The sequence below is a fragment of the Haliaeetus albicilla genome, chromosome 11 (assembly GCF_947461875.1).
Source record: "Haliaeetus albicilla chromosome 11, bHalAlb1.1, whole genome shotgun sequence".
NCBI classification, from domain to species: Eukaryota; Metazoa; Chordata; class Aves; order Accipitriformes; family Accipitridae; genus Haliaeetus; species Haliaeetus albicilla.
In genome coordinates this window covers 18,490,412-18,506,792 of record NC_091493.1, presented here as the reverse complement: position 1 = coordinate 18,506,792, position 16,381 = coordinate 18,490,412, and the positions used below count along the sequence as shown (strand labels likewise).

At 40.6% G+C, this 16,381-nt stretch overlaps 1 protein-coding gene across 2 annotated transcripts in view; it reads right to left on the bottom strand.

The window, feature by feature from the left end:
• The window catches only part of SORBS1 (sorbin and SH3 domain containing 1), a 179,322-nt gene that overhangs the window by 131,263 nt on the left and 31,678 nt on the right, over positions 1-16,381 (bottom strand). Inside the window, exon 2 of one of the 2 annotated variants that reach the window (XM_069796383.1) lies at positions 4,024-4,082. The gene's annotated coding sequence lies outside the window, so the exon portion shown is untranslated. The remainder of the gene's footprint in view (positions 1-4,023; positions 4,083-16,381) is intronic. The other variant, XM_069796384.1, reaches the window with a different exon arrangement.

Below are 16,381 nucleotides of genomic sequence, written 5' to 3'. Positions count from 1 at the left end.
ATGTTTAATAGGTACTAATGCATTTGCTGGAACAAGCTGCGTGCTAATACTCAGTGAGACTGTTTGGATACAATCCTTGCTGACTGTCAGAAGTTTCTAGAATTAAAAAAAAATGTAGTTTGGTGACACTGCAGTTTCAAAGCTAACGGATGCAACAGCTGAAGTGGTCTAATGAAACATCATGGCACTGGAAATGGCCCTATCTACTCTTGCCATGTTTGAACCAGGATAGAGTTTGGGAGCTCAGCACTATGGGTGTGGGGCTGCGCTCAGCTACAACCACTGTGCCTTATCTCCTTTATGTTATCTTCCTCCAGACCCCCATGTTAACAAAATTTTAAACAAATATTTCAAATCTCAGCTTTCTCTTTAATGTCGGCTGAAGAGTCTAGAACGGTCGTGTCCATTTTTCACACCACTCTTGGCATGATTTTTCTCTGGGTTTGAGTGTATCATGTCCTGTGTAGAATTAATTGTGAAATAGAAACCCCAGTGGCAGATGGGATGCATAGTTTTTATTTCAGGGAACAAACAGGAGCTGAGCGATTCATCACTGACACCACACAAACAGTGAATGCTCAAGCAAACAGGGAATGTATGATGTCTTGGCCTCAGGGCTAATGAATAAAATATGGTGATGTTAATGAAGAAAATCCAACAGGGCAGCAGGAATGTCAGGCCTTCATGTCTTCTAGCCTCAGGTTAATGCTCAGGGAGACAAACAAACCACATCAGAAATTTCCACAACCTGTACAAACAGAAATCTTTGGGGTTTGTTCTCTCTATATCAGATTGCTCCTAATGGCGAAGCTGGTGATGACAAGTCTTATCTCATAATCTCAACAATTTGTGCACCGTTGACATGAAATCCAGGGATATAAAGAATCACTGTTGAGGCATGTTCATAGGGGCTCTGAATCAAGGAGTACTGGATGGTGCCCATGCAGCCATTTACCTCCAGCACTGCATCCTAGGGTCAGGATCTCTTTCCTATTAATTTTAATACAGTTTCACTAACAAAACTCTGGATATTTTATCCTTGAAAGAGATTTGACTAAGTGATGAATTGAGGTTTTCACAATTGTCAGTGTGCAGTAGGAAAGAAAAGGAGCTATATCTGATGGAATCAAGTCTAAAATTAAGCAAAAGACAACTCTATTAGGAAAATTCCTGTAACAGTGGAATCTATTGGACTTTATACAGTTTCTTCAGTGGCATGAGAAATACTCCACCACTTCAGTCATTTAAACGTAGATTGGACCAAGCAGTACAAAATATGTTGTAGGGAACACAGCTATATCAGCATGGCAGTAAAACAGATGAGCTAATAACTCTCTTTCCTCTCCTTTTCAGGATCGTGCATGACAAGATTTCAGTACTAGTCAAAATTTATTTACCTGCAACCAACACAATTTTCAGAGTTCATATTTGGTGTAAATTAATACCTCTCTAGGAGGAAAGATGTGCACCATTTATCAAGTGAGAAGTATTACAGTTCCAAAGGAGGGGCAGGGAGGAGCAAGGCTACTTAGTGCAAATGAGTTAGGGACAAAGACTTTCAGAAAGATCAGAACAGAAACACTTTAGAAAATCTGCCCCCATATGACTGGAAGCTGAACCCTTTACAGAAATTCCCACTCACTTGTAAGTGCTCAGCTCTTGGAAAAAAAAAAACAACAAAACCTGGCCACAGCTCTCTATGTATTGTAACTGGCGTCAGGAACATTTCCTGTGAAGATATGATAATTTTCATAACTTTTCAGCTCATCAAATATCAGACCTCACATGTGAGAAAATTTTCACATGAAAGCTGTGCTCCACAAGGCCAAACTACTTAGCAGAATCAAATTTAAATGGAGAGGGGACCTTTAAATAGGCTAAGTTAAAACCACACTCTTTTTCCACTTGATCAGAGACCAGCAAAAAAAAAAAAAAAACAAACCACTTTTAAGCAGAAAAATGTAAACCTCTTGGTGAAGTCCTCATTGTTTGCGCAAAATTATTTTCAAATTAAAATAACTGTTGTATCACCAGCTTGACAAGTGGTACAATGCCTTTGAGCTTAACGCAAACTAATTTGAAGCAAAGAGGAGAAGATAGAGATCTGTTCATTGTTTTATTTTGCCTCTAAAGAACATAGATTCAAGTACTTAAATAAATAATCAAAAAGAATAGTTAACTGAGCAACTAATCTTACATGATCAATTCAGAGATCACAGCTTGTAGGAACTCCAAACCTGTTGCTGAGAGTATGCCCCAAACACATGCCTTGGTTTTGTCAAGGAATCCAGACCTAATTCACAAAAATATATTTCTGTAGAAACCATAAAACTTCCTTCATAGCCATTTTTCTTTGTATCTAGTTCCTTTAAAATGTAACAAGCTCTGACTCAGATATAATTAGAATAATTTGCATTCATTCTAGTACTGAACAGATTTATGATACCTTGTATATTCACAGAAGAGTGACATCTTCAAAAGGTTTCAAGGATGAACTGCTAAGCCTCGGGGACTAAAAAGCCCTTTAAGATTGGGGTCAAGCTAGGCATTTAGATTCAAAAATAATAAATAAATCCATGTGGAGACAAAGGCCTATTGCATACCACTCTTCCAGGAAAACCCATGGGTGGCTGAGAATTACTTGGGAAAACTTTGTGTAAATTAATTCTGAATCATTCTCAGTTCTTTCTTCCACACTGAAAAGAGGGGTCTATGGAGGGAGAAAAGCATTGGTGAGTTCACACAGGGTCAGGGAATATCTGGCTTTCTAAATGCAGAGCTAGAAAATGTTCATGGTTCTTGGGACACTGAAAGAGAGAACCAGCACCTTCCCTACCCATGGCTCATTGAGAACCTGGGGCACCAGCAGCTCCAGCTACAAGGGGGTGGTGGTACATTTAGAAGGTACGGCGGGGAGTACAAATTGCAGCAATCAAAGCTTATGTGGTGTGATAATTCAAAGGAACCACTTCCCACCCTCTGCTTAAAAGGAAGAAAAAAACAAAAAAACAAACAAAAAAATGAATCCCACTGTTCCTTATCATACGCTGCTTTCTCTGCTACCAGGCAGACACTGTCAAGCTGACATGTAGAGTTCACTAGAAATTAGAATTTTACACGGGAATTTTGCATTATTTTATAGATATATAAATTAATCACTAGGCTACATAGTTCTTTGCATTAGTTCAGAAAAAATATAGAAATATCATGCTATATTATGGGCTTCTACACTAACATTTATAGAAAAACACTATTCTTTATTCTTAACTCTGCAATCATATGTTAACAATTATCACCACAAAAGCTATTTCAGTTCTTCCAAGTTATACAGCAAACTAGACAGCAAGGACAGCTTTGAACCTTTGAACATCAGGTTCTTATTTGCTATGTTACCCTATTTTTAGGTCAAAATCTTACACATCTGCTGAAAGCACTTCCTCTATATCAAACAATTATCCTGGTAGAACTGCTTCAGGTACCAAGCTGCTGAGGAGGAGCAGTACAACCTTGATTCAGGGCTTAATTAGAAAACAAGACCTTACAGAGGGCTAGGAAGACTCATAGACTCAGCAAGGGAAGGACACAGTGCTTCTACTATGCCATGTTATTTGCCTAGGAGTGACAACTGAGTTAGGGTATAACCTTGGGGAATCGTATTAATTAACAGACACTGACCATGATTTTGAAGTCAGTATAGACCTGCTATTAAATAGCTCTGTTCTTGTTCTGGAGCCTCTGAAACCAAGTGTTTATCCATTACCAGGCAGCCCCATCTTGAACATCACTTGCAACAGTCAGTACAAGCAGGATGGCCACTGTTGTACACATTAAACTGAATTCTCAAGCTTAGTTCTGATTCAGTGCAACTTTCTGGGGAAGACCTTTGTATTGTGTTTAAAATACTGCATTCAAAAATCAAGGAAGTAGTCTCCTGCCAATAGCTTTGAAACTCACTTTTCTGAAAGTTTCCACACTGCATTTGAGATGAATACTGGGGAGAGTAACAGTGCGCAAAGTACATACCTTTGGCAGAGCTTGGAGAAAGAGAAGCCACAGCTCTACAGGTATGTTCTGGACTCCTCCTGGAAAATAAAAAATCAGGAAGTGTTATAGAATACAATAATCTAACGCAGCTGTTAGAAAACTGAACTATAAAATGTTCTCTCAGTCTAAAATAAAAGAAACCACCACCCTGGGGTCTGCTAGAAAATTTGACAATTATTTCTAGCCCACTACTTCAACTAGCATTGTTATCTTTTAAAGCTAAGAGTCACTATTTGTCTATGAATCAGCTTCTATGAGGCAAAAGTCTCCATGTCTGTATGAAACCCAAGGCAACATCAGCTGTGTTTATTATTCTGTAAAGAGAAACAGTGCCAAACTTCCTGCAACACCCACTTTAGCTGCTGAAATCCAGAGAACTGAATGTGCTGCTGTTAGCATTTGGAGACAGGAATATGTTTGGATCTAATACATCAGACACAGGCTCACTTGATGACAAGAAAGTACTAGATTCCATAACAGGTTAAAATAGAGCCAAATACGAAAACACTGTATGCAACTCATACAGAGTAACTTCTGCTCATCATCTTTGAATTTTTTCAAGTGTTCTAAACATTCTAAAAATACCATGGAAGTTGGTAAATAGTTAAATTCTCCTAGCTTGTCACATAAATGATAGCTTGATTGATGTATACAAATGTTCTAACACTACTCTTACTATGTTGTGTTCAATACAAAGTTACATGAGTCAGGACTAGGACAAAAGTTCTCATGTACAGAGAAGTTTGCTTTACAACTTTGGCTTTCACTATTTAGTCATGTGTCTTCCTACTTGCCAAGGACACAGCCTGTGGATACCTATATATAGGGGTACAGTGGGTGTGCCACAGAGCCAGCTCCTGCCTGCGGACATTATGCTGCTGCTGCTTCTCCATTTTGCAGTCTCTCAGGGAAATCCCTCCTCCTGCCTGAAAAGGTTGGTCTTTGCCTATCTCTTCTTCCAGGTCTCCCTAAGAATCAACTGGGAGCAGAGCTGCACAGAAAGACAGCTCTGCAAAAGCTATTTAGAGTATTTCAGTGAGACCTAAGCCCTCTAGAAGATGCGGTTTCAGGATCTCTGAAGGTTAAATCTAGGTTTTTCTCACCTCATTAAGGCCATACAATGGGAACTCACCTGCCAATCTCCCCACCTGCAAGAGGCACTTCTCTACATGTTTTCAAGAGCAGGCAATAGCAGCTGGGAAATTAATTCTCTGCTGCTACCACCAAGGACAAGTGATTAGAAACACCAGCAAGTGGCAGAATTCAACTCATACTCTCCCAGCCCAGTGTGAAGGACACAAGCAGGGACCATGCTCCAAGCTGTCTTTCACCCCATGCTACAAAGCTTCAGGACAGGTAGAGCTCACAGTTTTGCAACATCATTGTATTTGGATCCTGATAAGGGAACATTTACACGTTCTGTATACTCTCAGTGAAAAGCTGTCTATTCTCAAACAGAAGAAGGTGCTTCTTTCTTTGCTTCTCAAATGGTAGATCAGCAGGTACCTCTGGATGAGGAAACCAGCTTCTCCCCACTGGGGAGGGCACTATAGGATGAGAAGTATTCATTCAGCTGGATACATCATGTCCAAACTTCCCTTTCTCACCCTGGAAGTTTGATGTGTGAGTCAGGACAGCTGTAGTCCTGAAGCAGGAGGGAAAAATCCAACACCTCTCCAACACACCTTCTGTGACCGGCAAGGGCTCCTGCCTACACTGGCAGGTAACTCCTCACATCAAATATTAGTCCATCGTTCTATGCAGTAGAAGCCCTTCTGGGGAGCTGCTCTACTCTACATGCACAGCACACCAGGGCTTTTCTATCCTATTGTTCCTTTCTCAGTCACAAGATTTACGCATGTGTTGATATGTTCCTGTGGGTACTTCAGTCAGTGAGGAATTTTTCCCTTCCCACAATGTTGCTCCAGGGAGTAAGTAAAATTGCCATCAACTTTCCTCCCTCTCAGAAAGCAAGCCGCCTTACCAGCTACTTGAACCCAGAAGTAAGGACTAGGGCTCTAGAATACCTCATCCCTCTTCAGCCCATCTCCTCAGCTTTTGAGCCTCACTGACCTCAAGAGTCAACAGATCAAGCCCACCACACTGGCTAGTGCAACCCGTAAACATGCCATAACACTGTTCGGTATACCAATCGGATATCATGTGGTACCATTGACACCCTAAAGCCCCTTTCACTAGCTGAGACATTTTGCCTGCGTGCCTAACCCAGCTGCCTGTCTTCCTGTAGCATTCAGCTCTTAATTGCTCACTCACGGTCTGTAAAGCAGGAAGAGTAACACTGTTCTACCCGATTTGTGTGCTATGATGTGCTGACATACCTATAGACGAACTCTAATAAAGAAAAAAGAGAGGCACACTAGCAATGGCACAGCTGTTATCTTCCCTTTCTATCCTATACTTACTCCGGATCAAATCCCCTATCCAATGCATATCTTATGCTCTAATGCTGGTGCTGTTATGGAAAACACAGAAGTTAACACTTTTTCTTCCGCTGTATTCATTTATGAGGGGCAAATGCTGACTACAGCTTTCCTGTAATGTGTCAAACTTGGATTGTTTACCTGCACAAAAACTTTTGGACTCAAATCATGCCCTACCCTTAACCACACTGCACAAATAAATGCCTCTGAAAACAGAAACTAAACAAAACAAAGTCAGACCTCTTTCCAAAAAAAGTCCTGGATGTTTTTTGCTAGAGTCAAAGGCTGAGAACAGTAAGTGAGAGACATATACCCTGATTCCAGCAACGTTGCTCAAGGAAAATCATGGACTTTCCATACACCACAAGACAGCAAAATGCCTAAGTATACTGGAGCAAACACTATTATGAATAGCAGTAATAGTATATGTTGCCATTAGGTAAGTAACTCTGACATGAACCATTCTTATCTGATGTTACTTCAGAGTACCAAAGGACTGTTGTTTCCATTGATTTGCAATGGAAGAGAAATTCTTTGAGAGTCCAATTAAGTGCAATCACTAACACATGCTTCCTATGGATATCCCTGAGGATCAGGCACACATTGCAACTACATTCCTAACAGAATGAAATTCTGCTTTTAAACTGCTGATTTACAGCTTGAAGAAACAGTATCCAGGATGCCAGCCGCTCCCTGCAAAATGGTCTGGTGAGGGCGAAAAATGCACAGATTTCCTTTCTGGCAAGCACAATGGTCTAACTTTTGGTTAGGTGGCAGCCATGCAGCTCCCAAACAGCTTGAGCAAGATGAGAGTAGAGTATCTGAATTATTAACTTTCAAATTAAGTAGTATGCAAAATGTACAGAATATATGTTCTGACTGAGGCACTATTTTAGGGCTCAAGTAAATTTTCTAAATTACTTACAAGGGTGAAATGTTTGGATATCCAGGTAGGAGTAGCAAAAGTACATATCCTACATACCATCAATAAAGGTTCTGTGATACTGGAAGTTGCTGGAGGTAGAAGGAGATATTCTGGGCAACCTTCCCTGCATCTCATGCAGAAATCTCATTCATAACTATTTCACTCCATTGCCTCCTCCCAAACCACCCTTTGCAGTGCCTCTTAACTGCTGCTCACCATAAGCTTTTTACTGTTCACTCATGCTCTGTTCAACTTCCCAGCTGATACTTCTGCCACACCTGTTAACCATTTAAGTAGAAACAAGTTAGAAGACCTGGCAGAGAGAACATATCCGACAAATCTGGACAGTCTCCTGTATGCAAAACCCAGGAGGATGCTTAAACAGAGATGTTTTGTACCCTAATATGAGCTATTCTGTGACAAAGGGTAAGAACATTTCCCTGTTCTTCTTTGATTTTGGTGGAGTGAATATTGTCCTGAATTTACTGCATTGAGTGTCAACTGCTGAATTCCTGTCCCTCTCTAACGACATCGTATCTTCAGGTGGACGATGTGTCTTCCTGTCCCTTGCCCTTCCCTTCCCCAGAGCACATGGCTCAGAGATACAGAGGCAGGACTTCAGCAGTGCCCACTCTCACGGGGTGCTGAAGACAATGCGGGGATCAGCCAGGCTGCTGGGATGCAGAGATCAGTGCCAGGCTGTTCAAAACTTCACTCTTCATTGTAGCTGCATACCAGGTCTTTTGATTGAGAGGGATCATTCAACTGTAGCATTATTATTAAACAGCTCACTCCTGAATATCTCAGGCAAAGTGTTAACACAACATGGGAACACAGATTCTTCCAAAATAAGCTCCTGCCTTGTGAAACAGGTCCAGTGGGCTCCAGAGAACTTGGTACTATGTTGTACTATTTTGAGCACTGTGAAGGCATTTCAAACTTAAGGTTTTACATAGACTCTGGAATGACTGCACTTTTTAAACCCTTTCAGGGAAATGCTATGGTAAGATGTCTGGAATAAGCACTGAAACTTTCTTGAGCTGAACTCTGTAGCTCAAGCATGCTGACAAACAGGATCCATGTGTAAAAAAAAATAATAAAATAATAAAAATAATCAGTGCTCACACTGTACAGACGCACATGTTTATTATAAAACAAAGAGCACATATATCCATCCTTCTGCCCACAAGAGTCTAAGTGTCAATTCTTGCCTGCAAAAATTAGCGTGGCACATCAAAGGATGGCTGCTGTGCCACTTGAAAGAATGTGAAGGCTGTAATTTTCCACACACCTCCTGTGAAGGAGAAACATGCCCAGTTCTGCAGTGTACATGATGCATCACAGAGTCAGCATCCACATCTGTAAAACCTGAGTGCAGGGGAGAAGGGAGGAAGGAGAGGGAACATAACAAAGTGTCACTGCCTCTGCCATTTTGGAGCACTTGTCCCTTTTCATCATGATTGAAAGTAGTCCCTGTGCAAGTTACTGAAGGTTTAACTCACAGTATACAATGAAATGAAATAATTTTCCCCAACTTAGTCACTGACTTTCCATGCCTTTTTAAACAAAAAGCCAGGAAGAGCATCAAGGAGTGCAGCCATGGCAGCAGCGTTGCTGTGAAAAGGTCTTAAAACAAACATGCTTTTGGAAAAAATGACTTAATGCAAAGAAAGATTGCAAAAGGAAGCTGATGATGAAGGGACACTTTTTTCCTCCCCTGTAGCCTTATGAGGACTGTAATCCTAGCAACTGGAGCTGTTCAAAAGCATGTGTAGGAGAACAGGGGGAAGAAAAGGTAGCATTGTTATAGTACATAGACATAGGGACTGCAGCAGGAGCCAAATGAGGAGAATACCTTCTGTGGAAGAACGGAAGAGTGAAAGGAAATGGGTAGGTAAGGACAATTGTAGGATTGGTACAGTACAGAAGAGAATCCCTTCCATGTAGGATGCAATTTCTTCCACGGAAAAGATGTTTCATCCATGGAGCTGGATGATGTAACTCTTCTGGAATAGTAACCTTTCAATGTTTGTTAGCTGTGGTTCTGTTACTAGACAGGTTGCAGTTCTTATAATTAGCACTTTATCAGCTAAAAGTCAAAACATTCCTTGCATCAATCTATTTAGTCTTATGTCACCTTTATGAGATGGGTTTCAACTAAGACTGAAAGGAGTGTCTAGTGTGAATCATAAATACTTTAAAAGGTTCTTAAAGTATGAATACTCAACGCTTTCTGAAAATAAACTTCCTGGAATAAGCTTCTAGGTCACTTCAGATCAGTAAGCCTTTCTGATATCCTGGCCATTTCCCCTCTTTTATAGCTACCAAAATGGAGGTGCACAGAGGCACCACACAGCTTCTTTAAAGAAATCTTATTTACAAACCTAAAAGAAGGCAGTTGTTTTTTCACCAGTTGTCAAGCACTTCAGATCTCGCTAGGAAAATTACATCCCACCTGCAGAATGCTATAGAACAGTTTGAAAACCTATTAAAAGGCATCTAATAAATCCCACAGGATTTAAAACAAATGCCTACAAAACCCCCATTGCATTAATCTAGAGCCCACACAAGCTTCTCTATGGACAGATTAAGGAAAGTGATCTGCTTGTTGACCTGCTTAAGTATGACATTAATTACTCAGTCCACTAGTGTGAAAATACTTTCCTAACTGAACTGCATCAGGACCAGAAATACATGCAGAGCCCACTTTTTGACTAATGGCATTCTTTTACCACAACTACTTCTGTGTGAACTCCTTCTCTATGCCACCAAGTCAGTTCAACCAGGCTGCCACTCTCACACACAGTTTTCTGTGGACTGCTTCAAGGATGCCCATGAAGAAAAGCAAGTCTGCTTTCAATCAGCTTAAGTCAGGTAGGCAGGGATCTGCAGCTAACAAGAAGTCCTAAAGGGTCCACACACAGAAAAGTGTTGAAAAACAATTATTTATACCAACAGTATATTAATTATTGCCCTGAAAATAATTTCATTAAGCCTGTTTACACATATAAATATTCACACCATTATTTGGTGCTGTCAGAAAAACACCTAAATCATCCAGAAAAGCAAGTTGCAGCAAGGAAAAAATACACCAAAATAAAGTGAAAAAGGATCCCCAGGATTTGATGGAGCTGTGACAAGCATCCAAAAGAAACACATTTCGCCATTAAACTTCTTCATGTTATTTCCAACTGATTTTTGACACTAGAACTGGCTTTTAATAGATGCAAAGGAGATAAATGTCTCATTACCAAAAATAAATCCGTCTGTTAAGGATGACAGAGAGAGGCAGAAGCACTGCACTGCCTATTATGGTATTGAGCAACAGATTTCACTCCCTCTGCTATATGCCCATTAATTAAAAATCTGACAAGCTTTTCCAAAGAATTTCTGAACTTCTTTGGTCCTCTCTTTAGTTCCTCCATAATTCTTTGTATATATAAACATGCCAGGCCTGGAAAGAAGTGGGACATGCACATAATTTACCACAGAGCTCTTTTTCTATTCAAATACAAATACTGGTAAGGAAACAATAACAGACAAAAGGGGAATAATGCAAGAAATTAATGCAATTAAACAAATGTGCCTGCAATTCCCCGACCAGTCACCAGATGAAGCTGCTTAAAACACCAGCACCAACATGTTTTTCTGTCTTTTTGACCACAGAGACCTCCCATGTCCATGCCAGAACTAGATGCATCAGCTCCCAGTGAGCTAAATCACTTTGCATTACAGCCTCTGTTTCATGAACACACGAGACACTACTTTAATAGGAAATGGTAGCTTGCTTTAGCGTTAACAGTGTGTCGCACACAGCCATAACGCAGTGAGGCCTTTGTTCTCTTTGCAATGTGTTGCCTTTGTAAAATTCCCTCCCTACAGTCAGGCAGAGTAGCCATTTTATTCTCACAACATGATTGTGAGATTGATATAACATGGACAGACCGCTTGCTCTGCCACACACACACACACACACACTCATAGATAGCCATACTCACAGATTTTTGCCTTTTCTTCTTGTTCTCCTTTGATGAGATAAAAATCAGCCCACAAAGCAAAACTACACATCTGTGCAATCAGAATGGTTTCTGTTCAGACCATTGTTATACTTTAAATAAAACAGCCTGGAAAAAATTTCTCTGGGATATTGCTGCTTACGAGGTTCAAAGCTAGACACACGTGTAAAAAATCGAAGCATAGGTGGCCTTCCACCATATCATACAGAAAACGTGATCCTGTGTTTTACTCAGCTATTCATCTGACCTCTAAAGCAAATCCAGTTGAAGCAATTCTTCACTGGCATGCGGGAGGGCTAGATAGCCTAATAGGTCTCTTCCACCTCTAAGCAATTCATGCCTTGCATGGCTTGTTTTTATTGACTTATCTTACTGGCTGTTTGTGGGCAGAAGCACGTGCCTCATGCAAACGCCAAGACCTCTCTCGCTTTAGGATGCTATTGCACAAATGCATGTAATTGGAATTAAAACAAAAACCATAATTCTATTTCTGAAAGATTAAGTCCATATCATCATGCATAGTTTTTACATACAGAGAGAAGCTTCAGCAATATCACCCCACAAACATTACATTAACCCATCTAGCCTTTTCAGTTCAGGGTCATAGGCTTTACTGCTCCTGCTTCACCACAGCTGATATCTGAGCTGCTCTGCAAAGATTAGAGCTTTAACACCTTCAGCAGGGATTCCCGGTGCACTGAGGCAGAAGTCTCGACACCTGAGACAACCAGCAAGACAGAATAAATACGTGTTCTGAATACATCAAACTGTTTAGAGTGAAAGACTCCTCTTCATCAAAACTATTTCCTTTGTGCTCCTTTTTATCTCAGCAGAGACTGGGTGGTGACATTTCAAGTCAGCAGAAGAAAATGCCGCATTTGCAGCCTTAGCTGATAAGGTCCTTAGCTAATAAAAATGGGGGCAACTATGTATCTTCATAACCCAAGAGGAACCCCAATTCTGAGTATGCCTTAAGAAGTTACTGTAGCATGAATATCAAATCACATTTATTAACATTGCCTTTTTGACTAAAGGAGCAAGCAATGAAACTTCCATTTCCAAGCCAAAGTGGGGGGGGGGGGGGGGGGGGGCCAGGAAATCAACCTCTTACCTTGAAAAAACTTATTATACATTTCAGCACTAATTCACCACATGAGATTCTTCCCCTAAGTCTACTGCCTGGAAAGGAGAAGCAGCCTGGGCGAGAGCACTTAAGAAACAGAGGACTCCCAATTTCTAATTTTTAACCATGTTAAAATGACCAAGCAAGCTGTAGTTTTAAAAGTTAAGCAGCAAAACTTAACTACAGGAAAGGAAAGTCTGCTTTCACTGCCTGGAAATGTTCCTGATTTTTTCAGTGGGAACATTCAGTAGTATGTGTTAATATTTAACTCTGTGTTCTTCCAGTATTACACCAGTGTTCCTCCAGGGTTGTGGAGGAAGGCAGTGGCATAGCTGAACTGTTACTATCCTTTAAAAGAAAGAGATCACCACAGAAAGGAGAAAACAGCAACAGAAAATACAAGAAAAAGGAGAAAAGTTTCTGAAAAGAAACTTTCTGTATCACACATCACAAGAACATCTTAATGAATCAGCAATTCACATAGACAGTAAGCAATGAAAAAGATGTTAATAAAAATCACAAACTGTCCTCCTTACAGCTGTTTGGAGAGCAACAGTATTGCTTTATTTGGTCACTTAGTCCTGAAAGCGCAACGGGTCGATCTCAAGAAAACCTTCAAACGTTGGCCAGTGAACGCCTGCTTTTATATACGCCATTGCTGCTCCAGCTGCAAGGGCAAACATAACAAGCTCAGTCAGCAATGTTTGGCCACCCTACTGCAAGGTGTTCTTACAATATACTTTTCTCTAATCTTGTTATGAGACACTCCTTCCTTCTGCCTGCCCAATCTTCTTCCCGAATGTTTTCCAAGTCCATTTCCTTGTTTTTTGAGTTAGCTAGAAACAACACTTTCAAATTAAATGCTGAAAGGAATCTTGCCCACACTCACAGTGAGACATAAGGAGGAAACAACTGGGTGTTCAGAGATGATAGCTCCTGTTGTCCTCTGGTGGACATGCACTCCACATCCTCCCTTGTGCCAGAGCACAGTGGCATAGGATAGTCACAGCCCTGTTCTTCAAACACATTGGGCAAGAGGATGTGGTCCTGACATTTCTAATGGAAATCACCTGTACCTAGGCATGACCCTCATCTTTGAAAGGAGAGACATGCTGGTTTGGTGCTTCAAAGACTCTGGACAGAAAAAGCCTTTAAAGTTAGAAAACACAATGAGTGAATAAAAGTTAGCACGTATTTCCAGATGCCAGCCTCATTGTAATGAGATGCAGAAGGAAAGTCGATACTCCTACAGACAGTAAAAACATCATCGTATCAGTGCCTCCTATCCCCCACCATTCTATTCAGCATCTTTAAGTGGGAGGTATTCTGCAGCCTTTCACACTTGACCTCTTAATTAAAGCATGGTAAAATTAATGTCTCAGACACGATAGATCCTTTACCCACCTACATCAGTAATTAAACTAATTCTCAAGGGAGCAAGAACATTTGTTATGTGTAATGTAACTTTAGCTGGGGTATTCCAAAGAAGGAAAAAGAGCTGATGTAATAAATGCAGTCATTTATATTTTAAGGGAGCTATTGTAAATGAAAGAACACCTGTGACAGCTTGAGGCAGCCCCAGGCAAATGAAATCTTTTGTGTCACCCGGGGATAGTACATTGCCTATGGCCTCCCCCATCTCCAGCTGCGATATTGAATAACTAAGTGGTGAAGCAGACACACTTTATGCCTTTTCTGACTCTCAGATGCTAGCACTATAATCCGCTTTCAAAACCGATGGAACTGTACCTTATAGTAATTTCATATTAGTTCTACATGAAAAGCAGGATAGGTCAAAGTAGGTCTCAGGTCTTTCTTATGGGCAATACAGTCTCTCTGTTTTGCATTTGTGAAAATACTAGGAGTAGGAGACCTTGACTCATGACTGAGACAAGTCTAGACTCTATTACAATACAAATAATTGACTAATCATATAGAAAGAGTTTATGTAATTAAAGATGAAAATGACACCCTATCAGAGTGGCAGAATTTAATATTCTCTTCATGCTGGTGTATAAAGGACCAAGCAATAAAAAGAGGTCCAAGAAAGTAACTGAAAATGTATATGGAACCAAGGAGGTATAGAGGATAGTTGGAGAGCTACAACAGCACGGAACACAAACCCCATTCATTTAGGAAACACGACTGATTGCTGATATCTTCTCAGATGCAAGTTCGAGGGCTTGAGTTTGTGCTTGAGCCTGAAAGCATGAAAAACACTATTTCAGTTGTCAAATCTGGTACTTGTTCAAAGGGCCTATTTACTCAGTCAAGGAATAACTGTTGAGAAACACGGCCCAACAAAGGCCTGTTCCCCTGCACAGTGACTAGGTAATCTTTTCTAAGGATTTGTCTTAAGCTGCATACAGGCGATCCAGTCCTCACTGAGCTTCAGAGAGTCCTCCCAGACATCTCTTCCACTCAGGGTTTAAACGCATAGTGTTCAGATTATAAGCAGCCAGCATGCACATGACATGCTGTCTCTCCCCAAAATACAGTCAAATCCACACCACGTAAGGTCAAAATTTCCCCAGTCCTTCCTTCCTGTATTACTAAGCAAGTAAACAAACTCTATAAACTACAGTCTAAACCCTCGTCCTCAAGTTTAGTTGATCCCATGATTCACCCACTTGGAGCTACTCAGCTACAACTGATTGATTGCCTGTCAGAAAAACAAAACAAAACAGAATACACCAATCTCAGAGAGAAAGAGAGCAGAACCCATTCCCAACTCTCACCCCTATTTTAGAATTAGTAAATCAGCTGCAAGAGTGAATCATGACTCATTAAGAGGCATCCTACAGCAGTGTCTATACCTGTTTCTCTGAAGGAAGGAAAGAGAGACCATATAATGGCCTTTTGATACAAGCAATAAAGTTGGCGGGGGGAGGTTGCTTTAAGTGGGGGTGCTTGGGTTTTGGTGAGGTTGGGGGGGTCGTTTTGGTGGGGGTTTGGGGGTCTTGTTTTGTTGTTTTTTACACAGGCAATAATGTGTTGGTATTGAGGCCACTCCTTGATTTTTAATATAAAAATCAGGCTACAAAATGATTCTCATAAAATTGGTAATATGACAATGAAAACAGTTAAAAACCAAACTCCAATGGCAAAGATTTTTAAGAATACATTTGTACTTAAGAGTACTTGAAAACAAAACACTTCCCCTAGATGTTTTAAAGCTTTCCCTCTCTCCCCCATGCTGCTAAACTGAAAAAAACAGGAGCTCTTTCTCATAATGCAGACCCCAACAGCAATCTCCCCGACATGAAGGAGGCCATTGATTTAGCTGCTTGGAAGTCTATACTACAGTGGCTCGTTAGCCTCTGTCTGGGGTTTATCAACTGAGCAGCCACCCCTCCAACCCCCCAGGGAAACATCCACTTCTGCCACTGGTATTAAACATTTGACTTACTGCAGTCTCATCAAAGACCGAGAAATGGGCTCAGCAAATTTAGCCTTGCATATTTGAGAATCGCTCTATCACTGCTCATCCAAATTTCAGGCACACAAACAAGTCATTGTGGTGGTTGTGAATTCTGCACCATTATCAAAATATTGAGTCCAAGCAAAACACCATGAAGAAAAACAGTTAATTTCTGATCTATTTCAACTATCTTTTCCTTGGCTTACACCACTCTGCATGATTAATCTTTAAAATCTTGCTAAGGAAATGAGACAGCTAAATGGTCATCGTCTTAAGTATACACTGAACATCTTATAGCACAGCCAGTTTATTCCAGTTCTACTGTGCAAAGCATCAAATACTGAGCACATGACAGCTAAAATAATCAGAGGCATACAGTTGTGAAGAAACAAGGCCAAAGCAGAACATGAA